The sequence below is a fragment of the Oryza glaberrima genome, chromosome 11 (assembly GCF_000147395.1).
Source record: "Oryza glaberrima chromosome 11, OglaRS2, whole genome shotgun sequence".
Lineage (NCBI taxonomy): Eukaryota > Viridiplantae > Streptophyta > Magnoliopsida > Poales > Poaceae > Oryza > Oryza glaberrima.
In genome coordinates, this window is record NC_068336.1 from 9,864,462 (window position 1) to 9,889,781 (window position 25,320).

Genomic DNA, 25,320 nt, shown 5'->3' on the forward strand with positions numbered 1-25,320 from the left:
TCTATGTTGTAAGGAGGCTACACTAAATATTTCATTATTAATTGGTCCAATTAGTTGCCAAGCCCTTTATGTATATGTAAGGATATTTTGTGCATTTTTTTAAAAAAATGTTTCACGATCACTATAACATGCATGCAGTAGAAACAATTGACATACTCATTTGTAATTTGTGTGTGTGCCCGTATATAAGCATGGATACATTCATGGTACATCAATTTGGCACGTAGGTGTAGTTTAATGCAAGAAATAATCTGAGTGTACGGGTAAAACAATTTGCATGACGGGTACGAGGTTGGTACAATAACTTAAAAAATAATGCAACAACATTCTTTCTATACACATTCAGTTTTTAAGTAATTATTTTGTCAATATACATGGACTAATTTTTACTAGCATACTTAAATTTTGCAATTCTAGTAACTAAAGTCACTTAAATTTTGGGTTGATAGTTGAGAATGAAAAACAAATTGGTGGTGCAAAAAGGATGAGGAACATAATTCTTATATATTAAATTCCAGACTGTAAGCTAATATCCTTCGAATTGTGTAATGCCATATCTAAATAAGTGGAAGCTGAAATATTTCTTGAAAAAATACGCGTCCACGTCATCAATAAACCTTAAAACATCCTGTATTTTTTAGATCAATGTGAGCCATCAGATTACCTAAATGGCGAAAGATCATAAATGTCCGTCCTGAAAATTCTATTGAATTGATATTTTACTATTTTCCCCTCCACTCCCCATCCACCAGTGTTAAACGGCTCCTCTTCTCCTGCCTTCGCTGCTCTCTCCACACCGCCGCTTTTGCATCCCCTCGCCGCCTGCAGCCGCCGCCTCTGACTCCTATCCATCGCGCCTTGGCAGCAGGCTCCTCGTCTCCCTAGCCGTACTGCATCCCCATCCAAACCGCACCGCGTCCCCCGTCGGACCCAGACGCGCGGAGCTCAAGGGCGCTAGACTCGACTAGGCTCACAACGTCTCACCGCCTCAGCCCACTCGCCCACAAGCTCCGACGCTGCCTCCTCCCCATCTGAACCGCAGCTATCTCATCTCATCTTACACCTACAGCCTCTCTCCTCATTGACATCAATGGCACTGCTTCGCGATCCGGACGATTTCTCATCCTAATGATTACTATGCAAGAGGGTTTCTTGAAGAGACCGAGGAATTAGTGCATACTAGTCACCAACCCGTGCGTTGCACGGGCTATTATTATTAATATTATAATATTTTAGATTCTACTTATAGAAAATTTACTAGTTATTTTTTAATTATATCGGTTTAAACTTAAAGATATATAAATCAGATGTCAATTACAACATGGATAGTATAAACTGAAGAATCGAAAGTATTTTCAGTAGTCTGTTATTAACTACAATAGCCTATTGTTAATTAGGGCATTGTCATTTAATTTTTAATCGTACCTATGGTCATGATAATACGATCCAAGTAAGTACTGACCAGATTTATAATTAATGTGGGAGCTCCCAACGAGTGCTCTATTAGTTTGGTACACTACTACGAAAACCATCTTTCGTGGTGGTCATTTTGGGTTTCCACAGGCAGAAATCTCAGCCGCCCCAAAGCAAAGGCTAGTAAAAATGTCGATCTTAGCTAGCGGTTATTTATTGCTAGCCAAAATGCATCTTCGCTGGCGGCCGAGAAAGGAACGCCCGCCAGCAAACAGAACTCTTCGCTGGCGGTAGCCTTAGGACGGCCGCCAGCGAAGCGAGCGAAGACAGGTCTTTGCTGGCGGCGAACATAACGCAACCGCTAGCAAAGAATATCTCCACTTGCGGTAGCCTTAGGTCGGCCGCCAGCGAACATAATTCTTTGCTGGCGGCTCACAGTATTTTAGGACACGTGGCACGCTAGGAAAAATGAACTAAGGCTTTTGTGGATGAACACGTGGCCCGATAGCGAAGATATGGACCGTCCTAGTTCTGACACGTGGCCCGCCAGTGAAGATGCAATTTTTTTAAATAAAAATTTAAAACATTATTATATATACTATTTTTTCTTTTGTTTGTGCGCGTATTTCAGAGTCACACGTGGTTGATATAACTAATTGAGCTATCGATAGAGTATGTTCTCTTTCGCGTATTTTAGAACCACGCATTGAATATGAAGCAGAATAATATGCATATATATAATTCAGAAGCACCTATATATATCTACATTGACAAATTAAATTTGACCGACATCATAACATTTACAAGTATTTTGAATGAATAACAAAACCCTAGCTATATTATACGCATAGTCCAGTTAAACAGGGATTCGTTCTCCGGCAGGGCTAAGACTCTTTCGTTGTTGAAAAACTGCCCAAGCTGATGTGCGCACTCACGGTGGACGAAGTAGCACATGTCCGCCTGAATGTTCTGAATGGAAGTATCATCGAGCTCTCTTTCAGACTTGGGGAATTTTGGAAGCTGCATTAGATCATGACAGAATTAAGGAAATTAATTATTCACAATAATACAAGTTAGCGACTAATTTAACAAGTGTGTATTACTTACCTCGTCGTAATTCGCACAATATTTTCCATTAACCCTTAGGAACTCACAACAGTAATATCCGCATAGTACTGTTCCCATCGGTTGCTTGTGAAACTTTCAACATCAAAATAATTATAAGGTATATTAGGTTATTAAATGGAAACACACAAGCATTTATGAAAATTAAGTAGTACTGTTTGGCATCCATATGTACTTACCGGCCACTTATTGCGGACAGATATGCGTTCTCTTGAGTTTTTGCGTTGTCCGCCTCGCTCGTAAAACCTTTTAAATGCACTATTTGCATATATAATTAATCTACATTCGTCAGAGGTTAAAACACGTCATGCTAATATATAACTTACATATCGATAATTCTTAGAAATTCCTGATAGGTGTCGCTATCATTGTCGAGAGAATCCAAGACGATGACATCATTGTACTTTGGATAGAGAAGAAAAATTATCCAATGGTCGCTGCAAATGAAATTGTTAGTCGAGCCATAATTATAAGTATATACTTTTAGTGCATATTAGAACTTACTTGTTACGCCCAGAAATTCACAAGTCATTTCCAAACTAATTTGTGCATTAAATCCTCGTCCAGGAATCAGCTGAGGTATACAAATTGACAATTTAATATACAGATTCATCATAATAATAACGTTACATACTTACAAAAGAAAAGAGAAAAACAGCAGCGGAATTACGGTCTAGCGAAGCTCCGGCTCCACTCCCACAGGCAGCTCAACTGGGGTATAAGCCAAACGTCTTCTCCTCCTGGATCCTTCTCTTTAACTGAGGTTTGATTGATTATTGCAGGTGAGCATATGACATACTCAGCAAGCCACACAGCAAATATGCAAGTGCACAAGGATACCAAAAGGATGGCATAATATAGGGCTCATTTGCAAAAGCAGCATTTAGCAAACATTTGAGAATTGTAAAACAGTAGAGTAATTAATCATTAATTTTAATCAACACTGAACAGCACACCCATGCTGCTCAGGCCCAACCATCCTGACCTACCATACCCGGCTGCACAGATCTATCTCCAAACCAGGAATGTACCATTCCAAACCAGGAGCTAAATTAATTACCATCAATTACCACATTATTATTAATGAGTAGTGTGGGACTAATCACGAAAGACATTATTCGACCCGCCCATAACCGCGGACACGGCTATTCGAATAGTTTTACTCTGGCCAAAGGTGTACCACTGTACCCACAAGACACAACCCACCGTCATGTCACCGCGTCCGCGCAGACACGTCACCATGGCGAGTGATTGTGACAAGACCCCTCGCATAACTCAACTCAAAGCAGTGCGCGGTTCCTGGATCATAGTCACCCCCTCAAAAAACCAGAGGCATGGACTCCCCAGTGACCCCCGTGGGCTTATCTCTGCCACTTCTCAGTCTGGCACTCCACAATGAGCCTTGCTATACAAAGTGTCCAGCCGTTGCCCATTCTGGCTTGTGGTTGGCACGGTTAATGTTTCACAACCGAATCTCGCGAACCGGTCCTTAATTGTCATGAGCACTACCATCAAAACCATGTGCTCACAACCCACCATTATCAAGTTTTAGTTGGCACATTAATTAATTAACCAATCACGATTAACCATCGTGAGCTATGATTAAATATCCAGCATTAAGTAATAGTGAAACATTAGTTATCCCCAATTGTGTGCTAATGTTTCTAAGCATGGCTAAGCAATTATGTCTAACATCTAGCTGAACCAATATATAAAGCTCAACTAGTCAAATTATAATAACCCAAGGTAATCAAGAAATAGAGTAATCAATGCAAATTGGCCATAACAAAGGAATAAGTTCACACCACCCGGTGATATTCAGAAATAAATGCACAGTTGAAATAAATAGAGAATTTAAATATAGGATCAACATGCTCAAAGGAATTGTGTTTGGGATCTGTGTGACTTGCCATGCAATAATCGATCTTCAATTAATCTTCTTGAACACTTCCAACGCACTCACGAACCTTCGAAACGACGGAAACAACAAGCTAACACACAAAACGAGGAAAAATACTAATAAAAACCAAATAAACAATACATATAAAGTAAACAAACATGTAGATCATGATTTTAGATAAATTATGAGACTTGAACGGCCTCATTCTGACTTCATATGAATTAATTACGAATTTTACAAGATTTAATCTAACTAAAGCCCATTTAAAACGAATTAAATAAATTTAATTCAATTTATGGATAATTTTAATATGTAGACCTTTATTTTATACAACTTTTGCAACTTGAACCACATTAAACCGAGTTACCATGAATTAGTTAAGAATTTTTAAAGATTAAACCGGATTAAAGCATTTATATGGATTTTAATTGAATTATGACGCAATAAAGAATTATTTTTGAAAGGAAAAAGGGATTTATTGCGTCATCGAAGACGGTCCACGGTAGACCGGGTGCACAGAGGCGGTCTACGAAACCAACGGCCGAGATCTAATCTAACCAAAACGGACGGCCGAGATCGATCTAAACCACCACGGGTCTACGGCTGACGTGGCGCTGACGTCGACGATGATGTCATCACCGGCGGCGGCTCTGGCACCCCATGCTCGACGGCGAACGGTGGCGAGGCAGCGCAAACGGAGGGCACCAACGGGAAGAGGGCAACGCGGTGAACTTACCGAGCACTAGGACGACGGCAAACGACGACGGATGACGACGGCGGCGAGGTTGAAGCGGCGGCGGTCTTCGGGTCGGCGGTGATGGCGGTGCTCCGGTGATCTGCGGCGGTGGCGAAGCGGTGGACGAGAACGGCGACGACCTCGCGATGCTGATGAAGGAGACGGTGTTCGACGGCGATGACCGAAGCGACGGCGGCACCCGACTGGACACCCGCCGGCGGCGGCGACGCAAAGAAGCACGCGGCGGTGGTGCTAGAGAAGGCGACAAGCTAGGGCGAAGGTGGCGGCGAAAAGAGGAGGTCCCAGGGGTCCTTTTATAAGGGCTAGGAGTCGGCGATGGAGGCCCATGGCCGGCGGCAAGGAGATGGAAAGCTCTAGGGTTAGAGGAGAGAGATGATCCGAATCGAGATCGAATCCACCGATTTCCAAACAAAATTAGCTCGGTATTCCTAAAGAGAAAAGGAAGAGGAGATCGAGGAGATTATTTCCCCTCAATCAATTTGATCGGAGAAGGAAAGGGGCGGCCGGATTTTGGAAGGATATTGGCGGCGCGCGGCAAGGCTGGGGCGGCTGGAGGTTGAAGACAACTGATAGGTGGAACCGTTCCACCTGTCAGTGACTGAGAGAGAGTGGAGGGAGGGGTGACGGACTGGGCCGGCTTGGGCCGGGCGCGAGCAAGCTGAGGAGAGGGAGAGAGAGAGAGACTTGGCCGACTTTCGGCCCAAAGCCAAAAGGGAGATTTTAAAACCTTTTTCTATTTGAATTATTCATGAAATGATATTCCATTGATTAAAAATACTTCCTTGGCTCAAATAAATCCTAGAAAATTCTAGGAACTATAGAAACAAGAGAAGTATTTAACACAATTTTATCTAGCCCACTTTTATATTGAGATTTAGCAAATTAAAATTAGATCTTCTCTTTTAGGCTTTTAAGATCATTTCTAATAATTCCTTTTAAACAACAATTTATAATTTAAGGATTTTTAAACAAGAAAAGCACTTAACATTATAATTAGATCATTAATTGATTAACTAATTACTGAACTGTTCTTTGTATCATTTAGGAATTGAGCTCTGAAAAATCCGAGAAAATTTCAGAGAGTATAATTAATCATGGAGAATTTAATTAAATCCATCCATGCTTTAAATTTAGGAAATTTTATTTCCCACATTTAACTTCACTTGTAAATTAATGAACATTTAATATAAATTCTATTAATAATTTATAAATCCTAAAACGAAAATCAGGCTGTGACATTACTCAAAGGCATATGGGACATAAACACACTCCTTGTCCTGCGTAGATTCAAGCGCCATAGCTACGTATGTAGCGACATCGAGCACCTTTTGTAACACCCCAGGTAACCACGTACCTAGAGTGCCACACCAAAATACACTCAAGCCACTAACTCCAAAATTATTAGAAATTTCGGCAAAGTCTCCCCTATAATATGAACATCCACAACAGGAAATTATAGATTAAACTAATAATAACATCATTCCCACAGTGCTATCCATCCGTATAATCCATGAAAAGATATCTAAAAGATTATTATAAGGCTGGACCATGATATAGTTTAAGTGTCATTATGGACCTAGACAATATAGTTTGATATTGTGCAGATAAATGTGTATATAAGGGAGCTACTTCCTGCCCATGCATGTCAGTCTCAATGCGTACCTAAAACCAAATAAAACGCAAGAGTGAGTATAAAAATACTCAGCAAGTACAATATGGAACAAGAAAACACATATAAACAACATTGGCAATAAAGCATGAAGAGAAGGCTTTCTTTCTTTGATAGGAAACACATTTTCAAACACCAAGTCAAAGAAGATAGCAGTTCCCATATCGGGCATGCATGAATTAAAATAGTGGTTTCTATCCTGGACAATAGTGAATACATCCTAGCATTTGCCGGCAAAACCGAGTAAGTGTGATCAGCGCTTACCCACAGGAACATGAATAAAGATCCAAATTGCACTCCCATGACTACGCATGGTCCTTGAATAATTGAAAACCAAAATCAAAGAACCAAGTTGAAACCATATTGCACATCCATGGCAAGCATGGAACTTGAATTATTTACCCAGAACCAGAATCCGGAATATTGAAACAAGAATAATGTCATAAACATAGGATAAACATGAAAACCTAAATGGCGTGAACAACAATATGAATATAAGCGGTCACATGTCACATAGAAATATATCGGAAATAAATAGATAGAGCAAACAATTCATGAATCACACAATTAGTTCGTTATGCACTTGCTTCCAATCAAGGGTTGGTATCATGCACGATCTGAAGGACCTTGAATACATATTATAATTAGTGAAATGGGTCCCCTCTGTCTTTTGTGATTATTTTGCTCGTTTTTGGATTCTTCATGCATCCGTCATTTCATTCATATGCATTAAAACTAGCTTGGAATAATTTTAATAATTAATTTGTGTGTGCAAAAATCCTGGAAAAATTCACAAAATTAGCATACATTATTGAACACACTCAGTTAAATTGGCACTATTTTATCAGCTCATTTGGTACCTCAAATTATTTAGTCAAACCAGTCAAAAACTGGAATTAAAACATATCACTTAGTCCTCTTTCAAAATCTACCACAGTAAAACCATAACTCTTCTTCCCTTGCTTTTCTGCCATATAGATCATCATGAGCTCCTCTACTGACAGTATTTTTGCCAAAATTTTCACCTCAGTGTATCCGACTAAAAACGACCGGTCAAAGAGGCAATGTGAGTATGTGATTTAAATGTGAGAAAATTCAACTTGACCTTCTCTCACCCTACCCTATTTCACTTCCACTGGATCCAGCCTTCCTTGGCCCCGCTAACCAGCCAGTAGGGAAGCCTAGGTCAGCACCCAGCCTTCCCACCTTCTCTTCCTCTCTCCCTGTCCTTGTAGGCATTTCGTCGAACACGTGGCATGCGTCTTCTTTTGGAGTGGAGAACAACACCACCCAGCTTTCCTCCACGCCAAGCCGATCCTTCTCCGTGAAGCCTAGCCGTTAGAAGTCGCTGCAGGTGGGCCTAGACACCGTGTCTCCGTACCCATCGTCCACCTCGCGCCATCCTCCCCAATCGACGCGTGAGTACGCCGCCATTGAGAGTAGACGAAGTCGTTCCAGCCAAATCTCCGCGCCCCGACCAAATCTCCTCCTCCATTACTCTTTCTGGACAGGAAGCAAAGCTCCTAACACGCCCAGCTGACCCGTTCCATCGCCGCGCTGCTCAAGAACGGAGAGACAGAGACAAGGCCATAGACCAAGCTCACGAGCACCGCGTCCCAACTCCACCTTTAAGCCTACCCTTGCGCCAACACTCTCTCCAAGCTCGCCTCTTCACGTTCCAAGCAAACCCAGGGAAGGAAGTCCCTTAGGACAGCCGTAACACGAGCGCCCGCGTTGGCCCCGGCGAGCCCACGACGCTACTGACTTCCCTCTGGTGAGCCTCGCGAGAAACCGTTCGCGTCATCTTTCTTAGCATCCCTCACTGAACCCATTTTACCCTTCTCCTCAGACAAAACGCCGCCGGACAGAGACGCCTCTCCGTGGTCCTTCGCGTCGGCCAGAATACCGCTGCCGCTGCCCTCACCATCGATCCGCTGCCTTGGTGAGCTATAGCTCTATCCCTCGCGCCACCACACTCCTAGGACTACCATAAGACTTTCCCCCTCAACTTTCCACAGGTTCCATCGTTGGAGAAGCCCCGCCGATGACGCCACTCGCCGTCGGAGCAGAACACCGTCCCCGGAGCTCCCCTCACTGCTTCCACCCAAACCATGCCCGGGGCGAGCTTTCTCATCTGCTATAGGCTCCATTCAGAGGATTGGTTAAGGACGAAGTCGCTGCAGCCGCTTCGCCCGCTGCATGTGAGACCTCCCATGCCAGCCATGTTTCTTGTACCGATCTGTTTGTAGGAAGAAGACGATGACCTATTTGTAATTCTTAAAACACGCAGGGATACCAATGCATATTTGCTGTGAGGAGATTTGATCTGAAAAGGACCCATCCGTTAATAGCTCTAACTGGGGGGCCTTTCTGCATTATGCATATCTCACACGTTAAGCTCCACCCGACATGTAGGCCCCACTGTCAAATAAAGGAAAAACCTGAAAAATGATTTTCGAGATTTATTTTTACACAGTAAGATGCTGAATCTTTGAAAAATCATAGGGAACTCATTTTAACTCCGATTTGAATGAACCAAATTTCAGTATGATCCCCATGTTATTGTCTTTAAATGGTTAGTAAAATACTGCACAAATATCACGCAGATGTACAGCTAAATTCGAGTTTTCAAACAGTGAGTAGTCTTTGCAATTTCAGGATTTTGAACTTTGAAAGCTTATATCTAAGGCATACGAACTCGGATTTAAATAATTCTTTCACCTAAATTCATATAAAATCATCCCCCATCTACTGTACCAGAACCATGCATATTTGAGCATTTTTATGTTTTGGTGATTATTTGGTGTTCATTCGAATTTCGTTTAAATTTGAATAGACAACGAAGTTGCAGTCATAGAGGAGTGTGAGCAGTAACCTGAGACTTGTGAGGAGTTCACTGAGAAAGGCAAGTCCTATTTAATTCCTCCTTCGAACATGTTGAACCCTTTATTTTTGCAAATGCTATATTGTTTATAAGTTGCATGCGACATTGCAAAATGTGGGATCTTGATAGAAACTCCTATTTGCTGCACTTATCCTCCTTGATTATTGATTACCTTACTGTTGATACATCTAGGAATGGCTGTGGTACTGTCCAAATGCCAATTTGGGTATATTCGCGCTACTAATATAGCTATTGCTTAGCCATGCTTAGAGTTTCGTATGTTTCAAACGGTGGATCATTCACTCTTCAAAATTTGGGCAGAGGTGTCGCCTCTGTTATTTGTGAAGTTAAAAACTGAAAAGTGATGATTTTAGACTTGGGCGGCAAATGGTGTGCATATGGTGGTAGTTGCATACCGATAGGGGGAGTGTTCGCCCGAGTCGATTAAGGACCGAGCTATGTGTCACCAACTAAGATTTACAGTGCAACCACATGTGTTATTTATGGGGTAACCTTAGTTATGAAGTTGCTTAATGTCTAACCTTGCATTGGGAGGCCGTAGTAGTATGGACTAGTCGGAATGATGGTTTATAGGAGCTACCTAGTACGGTTTGTGCCTAGGCGTCTAAGCGTATCCAATATAATGGTTAAGTGCCTCGTTGAGGGAACAGATGATTCGCTTCACGGCGCTAGGACCAGCGAGGGCCCCCTAGACTAGCGGCACTAGGGTTGCTCCTAGTGTGGGTAAACACTTGGCGTGCTCATGCAAGGTTAGGCTTGAGTAACGTAGTAACTTCGTCATATGCTAGCAAATCGGGTACTGTTTGGTATCGCGTGACATGTTGCTAGTTTGTGTCATGTGGGTACAGAGCACAGCCTTTGCAGGGTGTTGAACTAATCGATTAGCCGTGCCCACGGTCATGAGCGACTTGGTGAAATGATACAAGTATAGTGTTGGTGGTTTAATAAATGTTTTGTGAAATTGGCATGGTGGGAAATTGGTGATGACTTTGCCCGGTGTGGGCTGAAAGTAAAATGGTTACTTGCTGCCATGGAGGGCACAAGGATGATATTAATATGATGCTTATGTTACTACTACTATTGTTTACTTATTGCTTTACAAATTTTGTTGCAATCTATTTACTACTTACTATTGTGAATCAAAATTTGCTTTATGCTGAAATTTAGTCCACAAACATAGCCTCATTTGATCTCAGCTTGCAATAGACATAGGCTTCCCAAGGTTTGGGTAAGACTTGCAATACGTTTGTATTGACCCACCTCTTGTTGTTGTTTTTAGACATTGATGCAGGAAATGAGATGCCTAGTGATGAGTACTTTGCACCGGGTACCGGAGGTTTTGAGGATGGTTCTTTCTAGGGTGATTCCTAGTCGGTTGCTTGTGGTGGTTTGGTAGATAGGCATACCGAAGAACTTATATATTTTTCTACTCTTATTACGCTACGTTTAAACTCTTTTATTTGGCCGGTCGGCCCTATCTATGTTGTATGACTTGTGCACTCGCTAAGTTATGTGAACCATGTTATCTATTTGTATGTGTATATTGTATGGATGTGATGACAAGGTTGTGGATGTGATGAGGACATTACTAGCTCGGATATAACCATACTTACTTATGTATTAATCAACCAAAGGTGCATATGTTCTATATTAGATTTACTTGTAATATATTTGAACAAACGTTTCGTGTGTTTTTGTTTGTAGAGGTACTTGCTTGGGCGAAGGAAAAGAGACCGAGCATAACGAATGCATAGATGATCAAAGAAGTTGATTGGGGACCAAACTACGACCTTCTCCAAGTCTACTTATACTTCACCACGTCACTTTTGGGCCATAGAAGACAAGCGATAAAGTTCTACACGTTTTGGGTTCGGATTCGGGCCATCTGACAGCATTAAATTCAAATGAACCTAGCCACTGATCTAGAAGGAATATCAGGGCCCATGAGTACTTGTTGGAAAGCTTATGGAGTCTACTTTCAGTTAGTTTTGGTCCAACCTTAAAATTCCTACCGAGCTGCCGGGAATCTGCAAAACAAGCCACGTATCTCATCCAGTCCGAATCTGATTTATATTTTGGGCCTTGTAATTGTGTCGTGGGCTTAGAACAAGGGGGTGTGCGCCCTAGGGCAACCCTAGAACGTCCCTAATCGTACTAACTCAGTAGCCGTCATCGTTTAGAGTCGGGTTTTGCTTAGATTATTCTGTCAAGAATAGTTTTGCCGCTAGATCGGTTCGTGGAAACCCCAAATTCGAGTGCTTAATCATTCATATGCAATTTGGTTACAATCTATCTTGTTCTTGCTTGTGTTCTTCGATTCGCATGTAGGGATTAGCCTTCTCGGTGAGGTCAATCGGGTTTCGTCACGGTTGATAACCAGAGGAGACGTGGTGCTGCGATTGCGGGGCTCAATAGCGTGTTCATTCAGAAGCCGGATCGAGTTGTGTCACGACTCCGCCCAAATTGTTGTTTATCAATACCTATCGGAAGATCGGGACCTAACATCCCTCATTAGTTGGTATCAGAGCACGGTTGCCTGTTAGGTAATTTATCTTCCTATAACCAGAAAATTACCACACAAAAATATTTATTCTTTACCTAGACAATTTGAGCCGTTGCATTTTTCTATCAGATTTTGCTTTGTTGAATTCTAGATTGCATCGTCGTGTCGAGTGCTGGTTTAGTTTTAGATTTAATTTTTAGTTTTGAGTATTGCATCTGTTCATCACTTAGGTCTAGGGTTTGTCACTCAAGTGTGTGAGTTGTATGTCAGTTTTGGGTCCAGTTTTTTATCTCGTCACTTGTTGCCGGGACCTTGAAAAATTGAATCGTCTCGTCGTCGGGTTTCCGTTTTTGTGATTTGGAGTAATTTTTATCAAATGGTTTTGGAGTTGCCGTACTGTGCACGTGTACTGTGCGCATGAGGGGAGTACTGTGTGCGCGCGAGGAGAGACTCTATATCAGATCAGATCTATCGGTGACTATCCATATTTTCCTCTTTATAGAATTGTTAAGTAGCGGATTTGACATATTTTTATAAAAACGGAACCTACATGACATGAGCAATCCATTTTTGAGATGATCCAATTTTAGTTTTGCACTTTGTGTTTGAGTCCCTGTAATATTCATATTTACATTTGAGTCCCTATTGGAGATCAGTGGTTAGTTTTTGTTGAAAAAAAAGTAAAAAGAAGAATAAAGAAAGAAAGAAAAGGCAGAAACGTGCAAAGAAAAAAAAGAAAAAAGCCGCACCTAAAAAAAGAAAAAAAAGGCAGAAAGGTGCTTAAAAAAAAGCTGCACCAAGAAAGAAAAAAATCATTCATCTTTTGAGTATGTTTTCAGAGTGCAGAGTCGTGCATTGATTCATATCTAGTCCTTAGTGTTGTCGGGTGCTTGCTTGAGCTAGAGTTGAGTCTAAGCTAGGCCAGCACATTGACTAGAACTTTGAACTATTATTCAACTTTGCATTTTCTGATTAGCATAATTGCGTTCCTTTGCTACTATATATTGTGCCTCCCAAGCTCCACATATATACTTCTGGTCAGCACCGCTTTGATCCTTGCAATTGCCACATCACATCCTTCAAGGTGTCACGAACCAGCCACCGGTTATACCGTCCTTAGCATTGCTGGTACGACACTTGTAAGAGCTTGGTAAGGTGCTCCATTTGGCTGAGTTGTGGAGGGGCACCACTACACCGTGTAGCAGATTATTAGGGATAACCTTCATTATTTGTTGTTGTTTTTGTGTTTGCAATGACAGGTATGAGTGGCGCTCAAAATCAGCGATACCAACAAGGTGCACGTGATGACAGTACTTTGGTGCAACGAGTGCTACGTTCTCAAATGGAGAAAGCGGAGCAATGGCAGTACCACAAATTATTTGAAACAAAGTTTGTGGTTAAGGATAGAGCATGTCGTACTATAATCGATAGTGAGAGTTGTAATAACTTGGTGAGTTCAGATTTGGTTAAGAAACTTGAGTTGCCTACACAACCGCATCCTCATCCATATTACATCAAATGGTTCAACTCTTGTGGTAAGTTCAAGGTAAATAGAATTGTGAGAATAAACTTTTCGATTGGAAATTACCATGATACTGCCAATCTGATCTTGTCCCTATGCAAGCATGTTCTTTGTTGTTTGGTCAACCATGGGTATATCATAATAATGGTTCGGATAATTTCGTTGCTAACACATACACATTTAGACATAATGGTCAGAAAATGAAATTGTTTCCCATGAGTTTTACTGAAATTTTCGAAGATAATCTTCAAAGGATGAAGAATGGAATCGATGCGATTTTCAGAGATACCAAGAAAGATGCTATTGTGATATCTTCAACTAAGTCTGAATTACAAAACAAACGTAATGTTGTGCCTATTGTTTTGGATACTAATATTTTGCAGGCATCTGAGAACAACCAAGGTAATGAGGAAGAGAAGAAAGACGAAGAGGAAAAAGATCTATATATAGCTCCATGTATGCTTGAAGAATGTTCAATTGACCAAACGACTATAATTTCTGAAGATGAGAAAAAAGGTAATGATAATGGTGCTACAGCTACTCAAGGTATGCATATTTATGATATGCCAACTATGTCCACTACTTATGCTACATTAGAGTAACCCATAGTGGAAACAATTGCTGAAATACATTTGTCACAAAATAATTTGTTTGATATTTCTTATGATAAAGAAGAGTTGTGCGATGCTTCACTTATATCCATGCCACAACTAGTGAATGAACATGTTAGTTCCATAGTACAGCCACTATGTGTTGAGTTTAAACATGTTATTCACATTGCTAGCGAGAATGAAGATCTTAAATTGCTATCTTCCTTAAATACTTGAGGGTTATATTCAATTTGATGATCTTTGTCCACTCAACTCGGTAGGAATTTTAATGTGGGACCAAAACCTACTGAAAGTAGACTCCATAAGCTTTCCAACAAGTACTCATGGGCCCCAAAATTCCTTCTAGATCAGCGGCTAGGTTCGTTTGAATTTGATGCTGTCAGGAGGCCCGAATCCGAACCCAAAACGTTTAGAACTTTATCGCTTGTCTTCTATGGCCCAAAAGTGATGTGGTGAAGTATAAGTAGACTTGGAGAAGGTCTTAGTTTGGTCCCCAGTCAACTTCTTTTATCATCCATGCATTCGTTACGCTCGGACTCTTTTCTTCGTCCAAGCAAGTACCTCTACAAACAAAAACACACGAAACTCATTGTGTAGTAACGTTTGTTCAAATATATAACAAGTAAGTCTAGTATAGAACATATGCACCCTTGATTAATTAATACATAAGGAAGTCATAGTTATATCCGAGCTAGTAATGTCGTCATCAGGATGCGTGTACTAGCCACTGATCATGGGACTAGTACGGTGTACGCTTCAGGTATCCAGGAATTCCATCCCCAGGTGCCAACAGCTTTGGTATCAGAGCCATACTGACTGTAGGAAGCCCTAGATAGAATGGTCATTAGAATAAGGTCTCGATTGTGAAACCTTCCATTTTCAGTTATCAAATGTATTTGTGAAAATAAAATAGCTTGCTGTTACTCTTTCCTCCTCTTAGGAATTTGCTTTCACCAAAAATCATTCCTTCGATTTAAAATTTACTTCCAGTCTTCAAAATGATTGTTAGCCTTTGCAAATGAACTTTCCTGTAAGTGAACAATTGAATACTCTCTTTTCTACTCCAAAATCGTACCAAAATTATTTAATTTGATTTGGAAAACCATCTGTGAAAGCTTCCCAAATACCAACAAAAACCATTGCAAAAACATATTTCTATAGCTAGCCAGAAGCAAGGTTTTGAAAATCCTTTCATAAACCAAATTTCTTGAAAATATTAATCTCAACCCTTAACCTTACCTCTGATGCATCATAATTTGAATAGTGATCCTCAGTTTCAAATTTTTAAACCTTCAAACGAAATAGTTGTCGCGTAGGCGAAACAACGGTAGTTTGGGGCAGGAGCCGGGTTGTGATTTTATTGTTGGTGCTCTGTTGCTGTGAAAATTCCACCAAAATTTGGGTAGCTTCTAGACTTAACTTAGAATACTCTGGTAATTTTTCGTGAATTTAGCATCCCTGCAGCATGATCTAAAAATTCACATAACCCCAGCCTTATGCATTGACAAATCTGGTTCAGTCGTATTGAATAATTTCTCTAGAAAAAAAAAGTTGTTCATATAAAAGTTGTGAAATGCTTACAGTAGCTAATAAACATCATTAGATATCTAAATATAAGAATTTTAATGTGATTGTGTACCTCTTGCTTGCTCGTTGGGTTCTGTTCTTGGGTGGGAAACGTGTAAGGCAGATTTCGGTAGTCCCAGTAGTTTCTTAATTCTAGTGCATTCTAAATCCCAATTAAGGTCACTAACTAGATCATCTTCCTCACTTTGTAGATGGTCAATTGGGTACCTTCCTGCTACACCGGTGGCTATGTTCCACACACGTTTTCGCACTCTCTATGGTTGATGATGCGCCAGGTCAACTTCACCCAACCAGCTGAATACAACATTTTCACGTGCCAAGAAAGCTCCCCTCTCACGGCCTTTTTCGCTGAGGTTCTCATTCGAGGAAGGACCGAGAATGAGGCTCCAATCCGTTGTCTTGGTCAGGGATGGAATGCTCTCTCAGCTACCGATGAAGCCGCTTACCAAGCTATCACTCTTCTCCGTCATCAGCTACCAGAGATGGTAATTCATTTCCGTTACTTCCCTGCTCGACTGCCACATGCCACCCATAGGAATTACCCTGGGTTTCCAAATCATGTGCACAGAGAGCCCAATATTCCACTCCTTCATCTTACAGAGTTGGTGATGTCCTTGGACAAGCACCTTGCACTTCTCCATGAGCAGCTCTTTCTAGCACGTGGGAGGATTGTCATGCTTGATCAAGTTATGGCGTCACTAGCTCCCATGGTGCATTTTTCTCCTGAGATACTCTATGGGGGGATTCCATGCTCGCCCCCGTGGAGGACCTACCACACCCTACAGGTCGCTATGAGCGTGTGGAGTCCATGCCACCCGCAAGAGTGGGATCTCGTCGCCACCGTCGCATGATGGCTGCTCCTGCTCGCATTGGTGATGCTGTGATGTATGGACCAGCACATGAATACTTTTGGGGGGGATTCTACTATCACTTGGTCATGGCTACACCGGAGCCCTCCCCACGTGCATCCGCTACACCTTCGCCCAATCAATCCGGTGATGCCAAGATTCAGCAACTATTAGTGGGAGCGGAAGTGCTCACTTGTAGGCTGGTTAGTGTGAGCTATATTTATGTACTTTTGATGCGCTCCTAAGTATGAGAACGTTGTGATGTAATGCTTGGATATTGGCTCTTATGGTTCTTTTGCTTGTATGACTTTGTGGGTTGATGGATTATGCAAACTATGTTTATTTAACGCCTTTCGTTATAATTTTCATGCTTGCTATCCTTGTGGGAATTAAAATGCACAAACTCAGTTTCAGATCATTGTCTAGACATATTATATCACGTCCAATAGCTGGGATATCCATCTTATGCTAACCTTCATCATCTCACGTTACCCCATCAAAATCTTTTGATGTCATGGCAGGATACCTAACACCCGTTCCATGAACGCAAACACCACAAGAGGTACCGGTACAAGCCAACATGGAGCTGCACATGAGGAGTCACGTGAGGAACCTACCATGGCTCAAGTTCTCGCCGTGCAAAATCGTCTTTTTGAAAGGACGGCTCAGAACACCGAGAATCTTGGTGCCGCTCTCCTCAACAACGCGGGTCAGGCCCAACCAAAGTTGGGGGAAGTGCAGCGCACACACCATCCAAACTTCTCTTCGGCGGCTGATCCTTCGGACGCCGATGATTGGCTCCGTGACATCGAAGGCAAGCTGAACCTTTGTCGCTGCAATGACGAAGAAAAGGCGGCCTATGCTGCCTAATACCTCCAAGGTGCAGCAGCGGCATGGTGGGAAAGCTACAAATCTGTCCTTCCACAAGGTGTACCCGTCACTTGGAATGTTTTCAAGGAGGCGTTCCGCACTGCTCACATCCTGGAGGGTATCATGGAGATCAAGAGGAAGGAGTTCCGCAACTTGCAGCAAAACAACATGTCATTCATGGACTTTCTCAACAAGTTCAACTATCTTTCTCGATATGTGCCCGAGGAGATGACAACCGAAGCTAGGAAAGTGAATCTTTGCCGGGAGATCCTGAACCTTAAAATAAAGCATCAACTCTCAGCTCATGACATCCCCACCATGAAGTCCCTCGTGGACAGAGGAAAGTGCTAAAGAGGTGATCGTAGATCGCAAACGCAAGTGGGTTGCACAAAATTCTACAAGCAGTGGTTCGTCTCGACCACGTACTTGGCAGCCGACGGGCGCTCGTCCTTTAGCACCATCTCCTGCTAGGCCACAAGTGCAAGCCCCACGTCCTCGCCAAGCTGCAGTTCAGCCATATAACCGCATGGCACAGCCGTCCGGTGCTCAGGACCGGGCTACAAACATCGAATGCTTCAATTGCGGCTTGTTTGGCCACTACTCCAATAAATGCCCATATCCGAAGAAAATGGCACCACCACCACAAGCACAAGTTGCTCAGCAGCAACCACGTGGTCCTGTTCGTGGCCGTGTGGTGCAGCAAGGAAACCACGTGGTCCCAAGCTAAGGCATGGTTTTGGTCGTGGTCGTCTTAATCATGCCACCGCGGAGGAGGCCGACAACGCACCCGATGTGGTGTTGGGTATTTTTATCGTTCACTCGGCCCCTACATTGGTTTTATTTGATTCTGGAGCATCTCATTCCTTCTTATCCACTAGGTTTGCTGAACAACAAAATCTTAGAGCTCACTTGTTAGATAAGGCCATGTTAATTCAATCACCGGGATCTACAATTAAAACTGAGCGAATATGCCTAGGAGTTGGGATTGTTATCAATGGGGTAAAATTCAAAGCTGACCTTATCCAAATAAATTCCCTAGGTTTAGATATTATTCTTGGTATGGATTGGCTGTCCAAACATAGAGTTAATATTGATTGTGCCAATAGAGCCATCTCTCTAGTCAATACCGATGGAAAGGTTGTCAACTTCACTTCCGACCGTGCCTCCACTTCAAAGCAGCCCTCACTCCAATCCCTCTCTGTTCCGGAGCTAAATTTAGTGCCCATTGTGTATGAATATCCAGATGTGTTCCCCGATGAATTACCAGGCATGCCACCTGATCGTGATATTGAATTTGTGATCAATCTAGTACCCGGAACATCACCTATCGCTAAACGGCCATACCGTATGACATCTGAGAATCTAGTAGAACTTAAGAAACAAATCGATGAACAATCAGAAAAGGGATTCATCCGTCCTAGCTCATCACCTTGGGGTTGTCCGATGCTGTTCGCGCCCAAGAGAGACGGTACCATGCGTATGTGTGTGGATTACCGGCCTTTAAATGAAGCCACTATTAAAAACAAGTATCCACTTCCTAGAATAGATGACCTCTTTGATCAGCTAACCGGTGCTCGAATCTTTTCTAAGATTGATTTAAGGCTAGGCTACTTCCAGCTCAAAATTCGACAGGAGGACATACCAAAAACTGCATTCACCACCCGCTACGGTTTGTATGAATACACCGTGGTTTCTTTTGGACTAACCAATGCTCCTGCAACTTTTATGAACTTGATGAACAAGGTATTCATGGAGTATTTGGATCAGTTCGTGGTGGTATTTATCGATGATATCCTGATATATTCCAACAGTGAAGGAGAGCACGCGCAGCACTTGCCTATGGTGCTTGACAAGTTTCGTGAACACCGCTTGTATGCGAAGTTTTCCAAATGTGAGTTTTGGTTGAAGGAAGTCGCCTTCCTAGGCCATGTACTCTCTGAAGGAGGAATTTCCGTTGACTCAAGCAAGGTGAAAGATGTGCTCAACTGGAAGCAACCCCGATTTGTCCCGGAGATTCAAAGTTTTCTCGGTCTAGCCGGTTACTATCGGTGGTTCATTGATAATTTCTCCAAAATTGCTAGACCAATGACCCAACTTCTGAAGAAAGAGCAAAAGTTTGTGTGGTCAGCAGCCTGTGAGGCGAGTTTCCAAGAGTTGAAGAAAAGGCTCACAACAGCCCCAGTGCTTGTGATGCCCGATACTCGCAAAAGCTTTGATATCTATTGCGATGCATCACACCATGGCCTCGGATGTGTGCTAATACAAGAGGGCAAAGTTGTGGCTTATGCCTCACATCAGCTACGGCATCATGAAGTCAATTATCCTACACATGACTTGGAATTGGCAGCCGTGGTTCATGCTCTGAAAATTTGGCGCCATTACTTGATCGGTAACCGGTGTGAAATTTACACTGACAATAAAAGTTTGAAATATTTCTTCACTCAACCTGATCTGAACTTGAGGCAAAGATGATGGCTTGAGCTCATCAAAGATTATGATCTTGGCATCCATTACCACCCGGGTAAAGCCAACATTGTAGCTGATGGTCTCAGCCGGAAGCTTCATCATATCATTGTTTCTTTCTTGGCCAACCAACCGGCGTTATACGAAGAATTTCAGAAGCTGAACCTAGAAGTGGTTAAGGATGGTTTTCTCGCAGCCCTAGCGCTGCAACCAACCCTCAAATCTCATATTAAGGCTGCTCAACTCACTGACAAACGAGTGGCTGAAATTAAGGCTCAAATAAGAGAAGGTCTTACTTCTAGTTTCTCTGAGAATCCCGATGGAATCATCATGCACAGGCAGCAGCTCTATGTCCCAAATGATCCAAGAATTAGAAAGCTCATCCTTAAAGAGGCACATGAATCTCCACTTTCCATCCACCCCGGCTGCACCAAAATGTATCAAGATCTCTGCACTTGTTATTGGTGGCCTAGCATGAGGCGCGACATCGCCGCCTATGTTGCTATATGTGATGTGTGCCAACGCATCAAGGCGGAACACCAGCGACTAGCGGGATTACTCCAACCTTTGAAAGTCCACGAGTGGAAGTTTTATGAGGTTGGGATGGATTTCATCACTGGTCTTCCAAGAACACCGAACGTGCATGACTCTATATGGGTTATTGTCGACCGTTTAACCAAGGTGGCTCATTTTATTCCTGTGCGTGTGTCCTACAGTGGAGCAAAGCTCGATGAGCTCTACATGACTCGCATTGTTCGCTTGCACGGAGTGCCAAAGATCATTGTTTCAGATCGTGGCCCTCAATTCACTTCACGGTTTTTGGAAAGTTTGCATGAGCTACTTGGAACCGAGCTATTTCTTAGCACCGCTTTTCACCCTCAAACCGGAGGCCAAACTGAACGTACAAATCAGATTTTGGAGGATATGCTTAGAGCTTATGTGCTGTCCTACACCACCAATTGGGAGAAATGCTTGGCATTTGCTGAGTTTTCCTATAATAATAGCAAGCCTCCAAATGTCTCCTTTTGAAGCTCTTTATGGGAGAAGGTGTAGAACACCTTTGTACTGGTCTAAAGTAGGCGAAAGGCAATTCTTTGGACTAGCCCTTATCAAAGAAGCGGAAGAAAATGTTGAATTGATTCGCAAACGGCTCAAAGAAGCGCAATTGCGTCAAAAGAGCTATGCTGATCATCGCCGCTGCGAACTGAGCTTTGAGGTGGGTGACTTTGTCTATCTCAAGGTCTCGCCGCTGCGAGGCACTCGCCGCCTCCAAGTGCATGGCAAGTTGGCTCCCCAATACATCGGTTCATACCGTATTCTTGCTCGACGGGGCGAAGTAGCATATCAATTGGGATTATTTTGCTCGTTTTTGGATTTTTCATGCATCCGTCATTTCATTCATATGAATTAAAACTAGATTGGAATAATTTTAATAATTAATTTGTGTGTGCAAAAATCCTGGAAAAATTCAAAAAATTAGTATACATTATGGAACACACTCAGTTAAATTGGCACTATTTTATCAGCTCATTTGGTACCTCAAATTATTTAGTCAAACCAGTCAAAAACTGGAATTAAAACATATCACTTAGTCCTCTTTCAAAATCTACCACAGTAAAACCATAACTCCTCTGCCCTTGCTTTTCTGCCATATAGATCATCATGAGCTCCTCTATTCACAGTATTTTTGCCAAAATTTTCACCTCAGTGTAACCCACTAAAAACGACCGGTCAAAGAGGCAATATGAGTATGTGATTTAAATGTGAGAAAATTCAACTTAACCTCTCACCCTACCCTGTTTCACTTCCACTAGGTCCTGCCTTCCTTGGCCCTGCTAACCAGCCAGTAGGGAAACCAAGGCAGCACCCAGCCTTCCCACCTTCTCTTCCTCTCTCCATGTCCTTGTAGGCATTTCGTCGAACACGTGGCATGCGTCTTCTTTTGGAGTGGAGAATAACACCACCTAGCTTTCCTCCATACCAAGCCGAGCCTTCTCCGCGAAGCCTAGCCGTTAGAAGTCACTGCAGGTGGGCCTAGACACCGTGTCTCCGTTCCCATCGTCCACCTCGCGCCATCCTTCCCAATCGTTGCGTGAGTACGCCTCCATTGAGAGTAGACGAAGTCGTTCCGGCCAAATCTCCGTGCCCCGACCAAATCTCCTCCTCCATTACTCTTTCTGGACAGGAAGCAAAGCTCCTGACACGCCTAGCTGACCCGTTCCATCGCCGCGCTGCTCGAGAACGGAGAGACAGAGACAAGGCCATAGACCGAGCTCACGAGCACCGCGTCCCAACTCCACCTTTAGGCCTACCCTTGCGTCAACACTCTCTCCTAGCTCGCCTCTTCACGTTCCAAGCAAACCCAGGGAAGGTAGTTCCTTGGGACAGCCAGAACGTGAGCGCTCGCGTCGGCGCCGGCGAGCCCACGACGCTACCGACTTCCCTCTGGTGAGCCTCGCGAGAAACCGTCCGCGTCATCTTTCTTAGCATCCCTCACTGAACCCATTTTACCCTTCTCCTCAAATGAAACGCCGCCGCCCTCACCATCGATACGCTGCCTTGGTGAGCTATAGCTCTATCCCTCGCGCCACCACACTCCTAGGACTACCATAAGACTTTCCCCCTCAACTTTCCACAGGTTCCATTGTTGGAGAAGCCCCGCCGCTGACGCCACTCGCCGTCGGAGCATAACACTGTCCCCGGAGCTCCCCTCACTGCTTCCACCCAAACCGTGTCCGGGGTGAGCTTTCTCATCTGCTATAGGCTCCATTAAGAGGATTGGTTAAGGACGTAGTCGCTGCAGCCGCTTCGCCCGCTGCATGTGAGACCTCCCATGGCAGCCATGTTTCCTGTATCGATCTGTTTGTAGGAAGAAGACGATGACCTATTTGTAATTCTTAAAACATACAGGGATACCAATGCATATTTGTTGTGAGGAGATTTGATCTGAAAAGGACCCATCCGTTAATAGCTATAACTGGGGGGCCTTTCTGCATAATGCATATCTCACACGTTAAGCTCTACCCGACATGTAGGCCCCACTGTCAAATAAAGGAAAAACCTGAAAAATGATTTTCGAGATTTATTTTTACACAGTAAGATGCTGAATCTTTGAAAAATCATAGAGAACTCATTTTAACTCCGATTTGAATGAAACAAATTTCAGTATGATTCCCAAGTTAGTGTCTTTAAATGGTTAGAACAAATATTGCACAAATATCACGCAGATGTACAGCTAAATTCGAGTTTTCAAACAGTGAGCAGTAGTCTTTGCAATTTCAGGATTTTAAACTTTGAAAGCTTATATCTAAGGCATACGAACTCGGATTTAAATGATTCTTTCACCTAAATTCATATAAAATTATCCCCCGTCTACTGTACCTGAACCATGCATATTTGAGCATTTTTAATTTTTGGTGATTATTTGGTGTTCATTCGAATTTCGTTTAAATTTGAATAGACAAGGAAGTTGCAGCCATAGAGGAGTGTGAGCAGGAACCTGAGACTTGTGAGGAGTTCACTGAGCAAGGCAAGTCCTATTCAATTCCTCCTTCGAACATGTTGAACCCTATATTTTTGCAAATGCTATATTGTTTATAAGTTTCATGCGACATTGCAAAATGTGGGATCTTGGTAGAAACTCCTATTTGCTGCACTTATCCTCCTTGATTATTGATTACTGTTGTCGAAACGACAACTGCATATGTCGAAAGACATGGTTACTCAACAGTGGTTGGAAAAGAAGTAAAGTGTATCAAAATGAGAATTTTTTCCTCGGATCCCTCCGTTACATGGCCCTAGGAGGCTATTTATAGCCTCATTACAGGTTCTTACTACTAGGGTTTAGGTTATACAGGAGAATTTACATGGTTGCCCTTATGAAAGAGACATTTACATGGGTATACAGTGTAATTGAGGTACATGGACTCCTAATGGGCCGCCAGGCGATCGCTGGCCCAATAGCCACTGGGCTTGATAGGCTAGGATGGCCTTATGGGCCTTCGTGAGGCCGAACTTGCTATGGCGAAGTCGTCTCCCTTCGACATACACCCTTCACCTTACATCCTTCGCCCAAGAGGCCTTTGGCTTTGCGAGGTACCCGTGCGATTCTCCGCCCTTCACCGTCTTTGCTCCATAGTCTTCGCCATGGGGGCTTCGCCCCAACTAATCTTGACGTCTCAGGCTTGGATCCTCACCGGTCGCATGGTTTCGGCAGGTTTGGTCGAAGGGCCTCATGCCATACCACCAACAAGCCCCTCATGGGCAAGGGTGAGATAGGAGCTTCAGCCGAGACCGTGCAAACCATGTGAAACCTACACTATTCCTGCAAAGAAAGTGTGTTGTGTTTTTCCGGTTAGTATCGTTTTGTAGCTTTCGCCTCTTGCGGATGGTGGAGTTAATATTTTTTATTTTTCCCGGGCCGAAAGGAACAGTAACGGGCTTTCCCTTCGTGGGCTTGTCACTGTGCAGCTCGGTCAATGGGAATTTACCGTTTCGCCTACCCTCGCGACATGTGGCGCTTTATTACTGGTGGGTAGGCGAACCGTTGCCTGGGTGGGCTATATATTCTCCCCCCCTTTTCCCTTTTCACCGCCACACTTGCCATTTTCACTGCGCGCTCTCTTCCACCATTCTTTTCCTTTCACGGCGCCTCTTGACCCCTCATATCTTTCGCCCGTTCCCTTTGTTTGCTACTGCACACACCCTTCACCATGGCTCCTCGCAAGCCAAACCCCGCTGCGGCGAAAGGGCCCGATCCCGGCCGGATTGACGATGACACCACCGCCTTTTTGGGGATTTCTCTCATAGTTGACGGCGAGGTGGCGAAGTTGGTTAGTTCGGGGCGTTGGTTGAGGGGCAGGCTTTCGCCCTTGGGAAGGCCGTGGTGCCGAAGCCCGTCGATAACTTGACGGTGGTGTTCGCCGTCTTTTTTGAGGCGGGGCTTCGGTTTCCGTGCAACGTGTTGTTGCCAGAGATCCTTCGCCTTTTCCAGGTAGAGATCCCGCAGTTGAGCCCGTCGGCGCTAGTCCAGATCGCCATCTTCGACTGTGCGTGCCGGACCTCCAGGTTTGAACCCAACGCCGAACTCTTCGGCGCCATATTCTTTGCCACCATGAATTCGAAGACGGTGGTGACCCCAGCCGGAA

At 43.3% G+C, this 25,320-nt stretch overlaps 2 pseudogenes; both read left to right on the top strand.

Moving 5' to 3' along the window:
* Window positions 1-5,320: 5,320 nt before the first annotated feature.
* Window positions 5,321-11,128, top strand: LOC127755672 (uncharacterized; annotated as a pseudogene).
* A 6,705-nt stretch (window positions 11,129-17,833) lies between these two features.
* LOC127755673 (uncharacterized) overlaps window positions 17,834-25,320 on the top strand; it is a 31,548-nt pseudogene continuing 24,061 nt past the window's right edge.